Genomic DNA, 9,064 nt, shown 5'->3' with positions numbered 1-9,064 from the left:
GCGTATAGACGTTGATGCAGTACCTTCCCTTCTCTTTCGTTCCAACCCTGAAGCAATCAGTGTCCAGACTGAGATTGACCTTTGAACCCTGGACTGATTTATTGAAAGGCTGTTGATGTCTTCCGTTCTCTTCTCTTCCTTTCCGTCCTTTAGTCTGTGGTTTTACTTGGGCTGTGTAACATATAAACCCTGCTGGGGTTGCTACGTCTCAGCTCTTAAGGGTGCAAGAAGCACTGACTGAAGTCTTCAAGACTTCTATTTTTGAAGTCGTACAATTTCCCAGAATACTCGCAAGTCATTTTTGGGGCCCCTCCAAACGTCTTTGGGAGGTAGTTTAGTTTTTGGTACAAAGAAAAGACTGTAAAATCACCAGGAATTCAACAAAACATTTGTTTAATTTAGGAAATCTGTTCATAAGTACCCCCCCCCCCCCAAAAAAAAAAATATGTGATTGTGTCTCAATGTAATCAAGGTATGAAATTATTGTATTTTTCAACTACAATACATTTTTGGGGCGTAGTTGTGGTCCGTTTGCAGTGTACAAATGATTATAATTATGTTCCGGCCCCCAGCCATCCCCTCGAACATCCCCCCGACCATCCCCCAGCCATCCCCACGACCATCCCCCTGCTGTGATACATTATACAGTCTCCTCTCCTCTCCTCTCCTCCCCTCCCTCCCCCTCCCCTCCCCTCCCCTCTCCCTCCCTCTCCTCTCCCTCCTCTCCTCTCCTCTCCTCTCCTCTCCTCTCCTCTCCTCTCCTCTCCTCTCTCCTCTCCTCTCCTCTCCTCTCCTCTCCTCTCCTCTCCTCTCCTCCCCTCCCTCCCCTCTCCTCTCCTCTCTTCTCCTCTCCTGCCTTTGTAATGTATTTACTCCTACAGTGAGCACTACAATGGTCTGTCCTTTAAAAGTTGCGGCGTACTGCAGCACAGCTTGCAGGCTGCCGCATAATTCTCTGGCAAGTTATTAAAGTGTCAGCCATTGTTGCCATTAATGGTGGTTAGTGCTAGTTTGACAACCAGAGGGCATCTTTAAGAATCTAAGTTTACAAGTCATCCAAGTCTTTAAATAGAGTCAAACATTTTAGTTATAAAACGAAATAACAAAAGGGAGACTTGATTCAATTTTACCATCACAGCTAAAGCGATTGAATTAATAAATGCATTTGACGGTTATTAATATTGACTGTACTAGAGACTTTAAACCCTTTTATGGGATGGATTTTAAGAAATGTAGCTTCATTAGTTAGATTAATATTGTGGTGTTTATATTCAGAGAAAAAACGGAAATGCATTTCTTACTGTAGCCGTTGTAGGTCTACGGATTTCAGTTAGGAAAATATGGCGCTGCACAACGTGACAGTCATCTAGACTACAGTAGAATAAGGTAACATCACCTCAACAAGTCCGTTAGACACATTCTGTGCTGTGAAGGTAAAGTCTAGTTGGGGTTAGTAACTGGGTTAGTAACTGAGTTAGTAACTGGGTTAGTAACTGGGTTAGTAACTGAGTTAGTAACTGGGTTAGTAACTGAGTTAGTACCTGGGTTACTACCTGGGGTTAGTACCTGGGTTACTACCTGGGGTTAGTACCTGGGTTAGTAACTGGGTTAGTAACTGGGTTAGTAACTGGGTTACTACCTGGGGTTAGTACCTGGGTTACTACCTGGGGTTACTACCTGGGGTTAGTAACTGGGTTAGTAACTGGGTTAGTAACTGGGTTAGTAACTGAGTTAGTAACTGGGTTAGTAACTGAGTTAGTACCTGGGTTACTACCTGGGGTTAGTACCTGGGTTACTACCTGGGGTTAGTACCTGGGTTAGTAACTGGGTTAGTAACTGGGTTAGTAACTGGGTTAGTACCTGAGTTACTACCTGGGGTTAGTACCTGGGTTACTACCTGGGGTTACTACCTGGGGTTAGTAACTGGGTTAGTAACTGGGTTAGTACCTGGGTTACTACCTGGGGTTAGTACCTGGGTTACTACCTGGGGTTAGTACCTGGGGTTAGTAACTGGGTTAGTAACTGGGTTAGTAACTGGGTTAGTAACTGGGTTAGTAACTGAGTTAGTACCTGGGTTACTACCTGGGGTTAGTACCTGGGTTACTACCTGGGGTTACTACCTGGGGTTAGTAACTGGGTTAGTAACTGGGTTAGTAACTGGGTTAGTACCTGGGTTACTACCTGGGGTTAGTACCTGGGTTACTACCTGGGGTTGCTACCTGGGGTTAGTACCTGGGGTTACTACCTGGGGTTAATACCTGGGTTACTACCTGGGGTTAATACCTGGGTTACTACCTGGGTTAGTACCTGGGTTACTACCTGGGTTACTACCTGGGGTTACTATCTGGGTTATACCTGGGTTAGTACCTGGGGTTACTATCAGGGTTATACCTGGGTTAGTACCTAGGGTTAATACCTGGGTTAGTATCTGGTGTTATTACCTGGGTTAGTACCTGGGTTATTACCTGGGGTTACTACCTGGGGTTAGCACCTGGTTTACTACCTGGGGTTAGTAACTGGGTTAGTACCTGGGGTTAGTACCTGGGTTACTACCTGGGCTTACTACATGGGTTATTACCTGGGGTTAGTACCTGGGGTTAGTACCTGGGTTTGTAACTGGGTTTACTACCTGGGTTAGTACCTGGGTTTACTACCTGGGTTACTACCTGGGGTTATTACCTGGTGTTATTACCTGGGTTATTACCTGGGTTTACTACCTGGGTTAGTACCTGGGTTACTACCTGGGTTACTACCTGGGGTTAATACCTGGGGTTAGTACCTGGGGTTAGTACCTGGGTTTGTAACTGGGTTTACTACCTGGGTTAGTACCTGGGTTTACTACCTGGGGTTAGTAACTGGGTTAGTACCTGGGTTAGTAACTGGGTTAGTACCTGGGTTAGTACCTGGGTTAATACCTGGGGTTAGTAACTGGGTTAGTAACTGGGTTAGTACCTGGGTTACCGCCTGGGTTACTACCTGGGGTTAGTAACTGGGTTAGGAACTGGGTTAGTACCTGGGTTAGTACCTGGGGTTAATACCTGGGTTAGTACCTGGGCTAGTAACTGGGTTAGTACCTGGGCTAGTAACTGGGTTAGTAACTGGGTTAGTACCTGGGTTACTACCTGGGGTTAGTACCTGGGCTTACTACCTGGGTTAGTACCTGGGCTTACTACCTGGGTTAGTACCTGGGGTGTAGTGGTAAAACTATAGATGGGTAAATTCTGATCGGCGGGTCGCAAAAAGCGCGTCTACCGCGTTCACTTGTTTCCCCTCCGCTACACCACTGGTTGGTACATTACACATCTCCCTCTGTGTCAGGTTTAGGACCGTACCATGTACACCATATGAAGGGGGAGATCATTTCAAATGCTGAAGAAGGTACTGAAAGCTTTGCCTCAAGACTGTTATTTCCTGTTATCCAGTGTGAAATTGTATCCTTGTGTTGGTGGTTAGTCAGATGTGACGGAGGTCAACGTCAGGATAAATACACAACTGTGAATTCCATCCTTATTAAGTGTACTCTCCTCTCTTCTCCTCTCCTCCTCTCTTCTCCTCTCCTCTTCTCCTCTTCTCCTCTCCTCTCTTCTCCTCTCTTCTCCTCTCCTCTTCTCTTCTCCTCTCCTCTTCTCCTCTCCTCTCTTCTCCTCTCTTCTCCTCTCCTCTCCTCTCTTCTCCTCTCCTCTCTTCTCCTCTCTTCTCCTCTCCTCTCTTCTCCTCTCTTCTCCTCTCCTCTCCTCTCTTCTCCTCTCCTCTCTTCTCCTCTCCTCTCTTCTCCTCTCTTCTCCTCTCCTCTCCTCTCTTCTCCTCTCCTCTCTTCTCCTCTCCTCTCCTCCTTCTCCCTCTCTTCTCCTCTCCTCTCTTCTCCTCTCTCTCTCCTCTCCTCTCCTCTCTTCTCCTCTCCTCTCTTCTCTCTCCTCTCTTCTCTCTCTCTTCTCCTCTCCTCTCCTCTCTTCTCCTCTCCTCTCTTCTCCTCTCCTCTCCTCTCCTCTCCTCTCCTCTCTTCTCCTCTCCTCTCTTCTCCTCTCCTCTTCTCTTCTCCTCTCCTCTCTTCTCTCCTCTTCTCTCCTCTCTTCTCCTCTCTCTTCTCCTCTCTCTCTCCTCTCCTCTCTTCTCTCCTTCTCCTCTCTTCTCCTCTCTCTCTTCTCCTCCTCCTCTCTCTCTCCTCTCCTCTCTTCTCCTCTCTCTCTTCTCTCTCCTCTCTCTCTCCTCTCTCTCTTCTCCTCTCTCTCCTCTCCTCTCCTCTCTTCTCCTCTCCTCTTCTCCTCTCTTCTCCTCTCCTCTCTTCTCTTCTCTTCTCTTCTCTTCTCTCCTCTTCTTCTCTTCTCCTCTCTTCTCTTCTCCTCTCTTCTCCTCTCCTCTCTCTCCTCTCCTCTCTTCCTCTCTTCTCTCTCCTCTCTTCTCCTCTCTTCTCTTCTCTTCTCTTCTCTCTCCTCTCGTCTCCTCTCTTCTCCTCTCTTCTCCTCTCCTCTCTTCTCTTCTCTTCTCCTCTCCTCTTCTCCTTCTCCTCTCTTCTCTCCTCCTCTCTTATTTCTTCTCCTCTCTTCTCTTCTCTTCTCCTCTCTTCTCTTCTCCTTCTCTCCTATCCTCCTCTCTTATCTCTTCTCCTCTACTCTCTTCTCCTCTCCTCTTCTCCTCTCCTCCTCTCTTCTCTCCTCCTCTCTTCTCTCGTCTCCTCTCTCCTCTCCTCTTCTTCTCTCTGTTTTTGTTACATAGTGAAAAGGGCTTGAGGGTGTTGATTGGAACAGTTTCTCTCCCCTTGTTATGAGACTAAACGTCAGTCAATGTCTTTGTAAATATTGTACATATTTGATTGTTGTACACATATATATATTATGTGTTCTTGCTTTTAATGTAATAATTATAATAAATAATTATGTATGAATCTATTTATGTTTTATTGATGTTCTGAGTATTCTGAGGACAGCCACCATTTTGTAAGTGCTGTGTTATTTGTTGACGACGGCGCGTTATAGAAACGGTAACCATGGCGAGTGTCGGATCAACTGTTAATGACCTTTCAAAGGCACCTGTACACTGAACAGAGCGATGTCTGGTACGTTGTTCTGTAACACACCTCGGACGGTACTGAACAGAGCTGGTACGTTGCTCTGTAACACACCTCGGACGGTACTGAACAGAACGATGTCTGGTACGTTGCTCTGTAACACACCTCGGACGGTACTGAACAGAGCGATGTCTGGTACGTTGCTCTGTAACACACCTCGGACGGTACTGAACAGAACGATGTCTGGTACGTTGCTCTGTAACACACCTCGGACGGTACTGAACAGAGCTGGTACGTTGTTCTGTAACACACCTCGGACGGTACTGAACAGAGCTGGTACGTTGTTCTGTAACACACCTCGGACGGTACTGAACAGAGCTGGTACGTTGCTCTGTAACACACCTCGGACGGTACTGAACAGAGCCATGTCTGGTACGTTGTTCTGTAACACACCTCGGACGGTACTGAACAGAGCTGGTGTTGTTCTGTAACACACCTCGGACGGTACTGAACAGAGCTGGTACGTTGTTCTGTAACACACCTAGGACGGTACTGAACAGAGCTGGTACGTTGTTCTGTAACACACCTCGGACGGTACTGAACAGAGCCATGTCTGGTACGTTGCTCTGTAACACACCTCGGACGGTACTGAACAGAGCTGGTACGTTGCTCTGTAACACACCTCGGACGGTACTGAACAGAGCTGGTACGTTGCTCTGTAACACACCTCGGACGAAACTGAACAGAGAGATGTCTGGTACGTTGTTCTGTAACACACCTCGGACGGTACTGAACAGAGCTGGTACGTTGCTCTGTAACACACCTCGGACGGTACTGAACAGAGCGATGTCTGGTACGTTGTTCTGTAACACACCTCGGACGGTACTGAACAGAGCTGGTACGTTGCTCTGTAACACACCTCGGACGGTACTGAACAGAGCGATGTCTGGTACGTTGTTCTGTAACACACCTCGGACGGTATCCAGGTTTTTATGAGGAAGTACGATTACACGATTTTCACTTTTAGTCTATGGTCGGCGGATTGGTTTTCCATGGCTGTGTGTCCCAAACGACGCTCTATTCCCTATATAGTGCACTACTTTTGTTCAGGGTCCATAGGGCTCTGGTCAAAAGTAGTGCACTATGTAGGTATAAGTGATCTGAGCCTTGTATTAAATATTATACTTTTTTTTGTTGAGTATGTATTTGTATGAACCTGGATATGATAAACATTGTGATTCTAAAATCGCCGACTACGCAGTTTATTACAGCAGTTTGTTGTTTCTACAGTAGCAACACATGTTATCCACCATTAGACTCTTTTAAGAATTCACATGTGAGGCCATGTGCTAAACAGAGGGAGTAAGGGGACTAAAATAGTGGTGAAAGTAGTAGCCTACAATAAGGAAAAACTCCAGGTAAAAAGACACTTTATCTAGTCCTTGGACTATATCCTAATCTGGTAAAACACACACTATATCAAATAAAATCCAAGTGTATTTGTCACAGGACACACAAGGTGTAAACGGTACATTGAAATAGTTACTAACAGGGTTATATTGGTGATTCCCCTTGCCACTTTATTGTTAAGCCAATGGGTTTTTGGTTTGAGTTTGTCTTGCCTTCACCTACTCAACATGGCATCTTATTGGCTGGTTTGCGTAGCTTGCTTACGAGGGGGGATGTTCCAGTTAGAATCGTCCCAGCGAACAAGCACCAGTTGTTGGTTGCAAAGCACTGTACATCAAAAGTGATTTTTATACTCTCAAGTGATGATGTAAATGTACAATTTATATCAAATCGTTTGTAAAATGTTATTCGAACATCACACACAAGATGCAGCGGTTTTTGGAGAATATTTGTTGTGCAGTTTGTTGTAAAGAATTCCCGCCAGTACTAGCTAGCAACTTACTGTGTCTGGTGATGAATAACTACCAGAGAGGGAGACCAGTACTAGCTAGCAACTTACTGTGTCTGGTGATGAATAACTACCAGAGAGGGAGACCAGTACTAGCTAGCAACTTACTGTGTCTGGTGATGAATAACTACCAGAGAGGGAGACCAGTACTAGCTAGCAACTTACTGTGTCTGGTGATGAATAACTACCAGAGGGGAGACCAGTACTTCAACTTACTGTTTTGTACATTGCGTGAGTGCAGAGTTGGATGGTGAGACATGCATTGCATGACGTGCAATTTTGTGCCGTTCCTATCAGGTACATTGTTAAAGATATTATATTGTATATTGTAATTGTATTATTTTGGTAACTAGCCCAGTGAACAAGCACCAAACCAGCGTGTGTGAGTGCAGAGTTGGATGGTGAGACGAGCATTGCATGACATGCCATTTTGGGCCGTTTCTATCAGAATAAATCTACATGACTGGTGCTACATGTTGGAGTTGACTGATTGTACACAACACAAGAAGAGTACTGTTACACATAGCACATGCAATATCAAAAACAGAAAGTGTCCAGATAAAATATGTTATAATTATTAGATGATGCTTAGCCAGACACACTTCGATGTGAAAGAAATGCTATATCCAACCCTCAGCTACATCTAGCTAAGTGGGTGGCTCACTATTGTCACTACATGTTCATCATGTTCATCAGACATAATCACCCCCAGACACACCTGGCTAACTTTATGGGTCATGTCGTCATCTGCCGTAGTGGGAGTCTTTTGTTTAAACATAGCTAGCTAGCTAAACAATTAACCATAATCCCAAACCATACAGTACTAGCAATAGAAACTGATTGTCATAGCTAGCCACCGTACACGAAATGGCGTAGTATGAATCTGCAGGTAGCTAAAGGTAACCCATTAGAAACTAAATCATTGTTACAGCACTGTAAAACACTCGGGTAGCTCATTAATAAACACATCCATGTTTTAATCCACCGTTAATCCACTGTTAATCCACTGTTAATCCACTGTTAATCCACTGTTAATCCATTGTTAATCCACTGTTAATCCACTGTTAATCCACTGTTAATCCACTGTTAATGCACTGTTAATCCACCGTTAATCCACTGTTAATCCACTGTTAATGCACTGTTAATGCACTGTTAATCCACCGTTAATCCACTGTTAATCCACTGTTAATGCACTGTTAATCCACCGTTAATCCACTGTTAATCCACCATTAATCCACTGTGAATCCACTGTGAATCCACCATTAATCCACTGTTAATCCACTGTTAATGCACTGTTAATCCACCGTTAATCCACTGTTAATCCACCGTTAATCCACTGTTAATCCATTGTTAATCCACTGTTAATCCACTGTTAATCCATTGTTAATCCACCATTAATCCACTGTTAATCCATTGTTAATCCACCGTTAATCCACTGTTAATCCACTGTTAATCCACTGTTAATCCACCATTAATCCACTGTTAATCCACTGTTAATCCACTGTTAATCCACCGTTAATCCACTGTTAATCCACTGTTAATCCACCGTTAATCCACTGTTAATCCACTGTTAATCCACTGTTAATCCACCATTAATCCACTGTTAATCCACTGTTAATCCACTGTTAATCCACCGTTAATCCACTGTTAATCCACCGTTAATCCACTGTTAATCCATTGTTAATCCACTGTTAATCCATTGTTAATCCACCGTTAATCCACTGTTAATCCATTGTTAATCCACCGTTAATCCACTGTTAATCCACTGTTAATCCACTGTTAATCCACTGTTAATCCACCGTTAATCCACTGTTAATCCACTGTTAATCCACTGTTAATCCACCGTTAATCCACTGTTAATCCACTGTTAATCCACTGTTAATCCACTGTTAATTCACTGTTAATCCACCATCTATCCACCGTCTATCCACTGTTAATCCACTGTTAATCCACTGTTAATTTACTGTTAATCCACTGTTAATTCACTGTTAACCTGTTGCTTCTACTCGGGACGTAAACAAAATAATTAGCATTTCGGCGTTACACAAACCGCACAATAAAATAGAAAACATTCATTACCTTTCACCATCTTCTTTGTTGGCACTCCTAGATGTCCCATAAACACTATTTGGGTCTTTATT

Source organism: Oncorhynchus nerka, linkage group LG3 (genome assembly GCF_034236695.1).
Source record: "Oncorhynchus nerka isolate Pitt River linkage group LG3, Oner_Uvic_2.0, whole genome shotgun sequence".
Taxonomy (NCBI): domain Eukaryota; kingdom Metazoa; phylum Chordata; class Actinopteri; order Salmoniformes; family Salmonidae; genus Oncorhynchus; species Oncorhynchus nerka.
The sequence above is the reverse complement of the archived record's forward strand: the minus strand, read 5'-3'. Positions refer to the sequence as shown.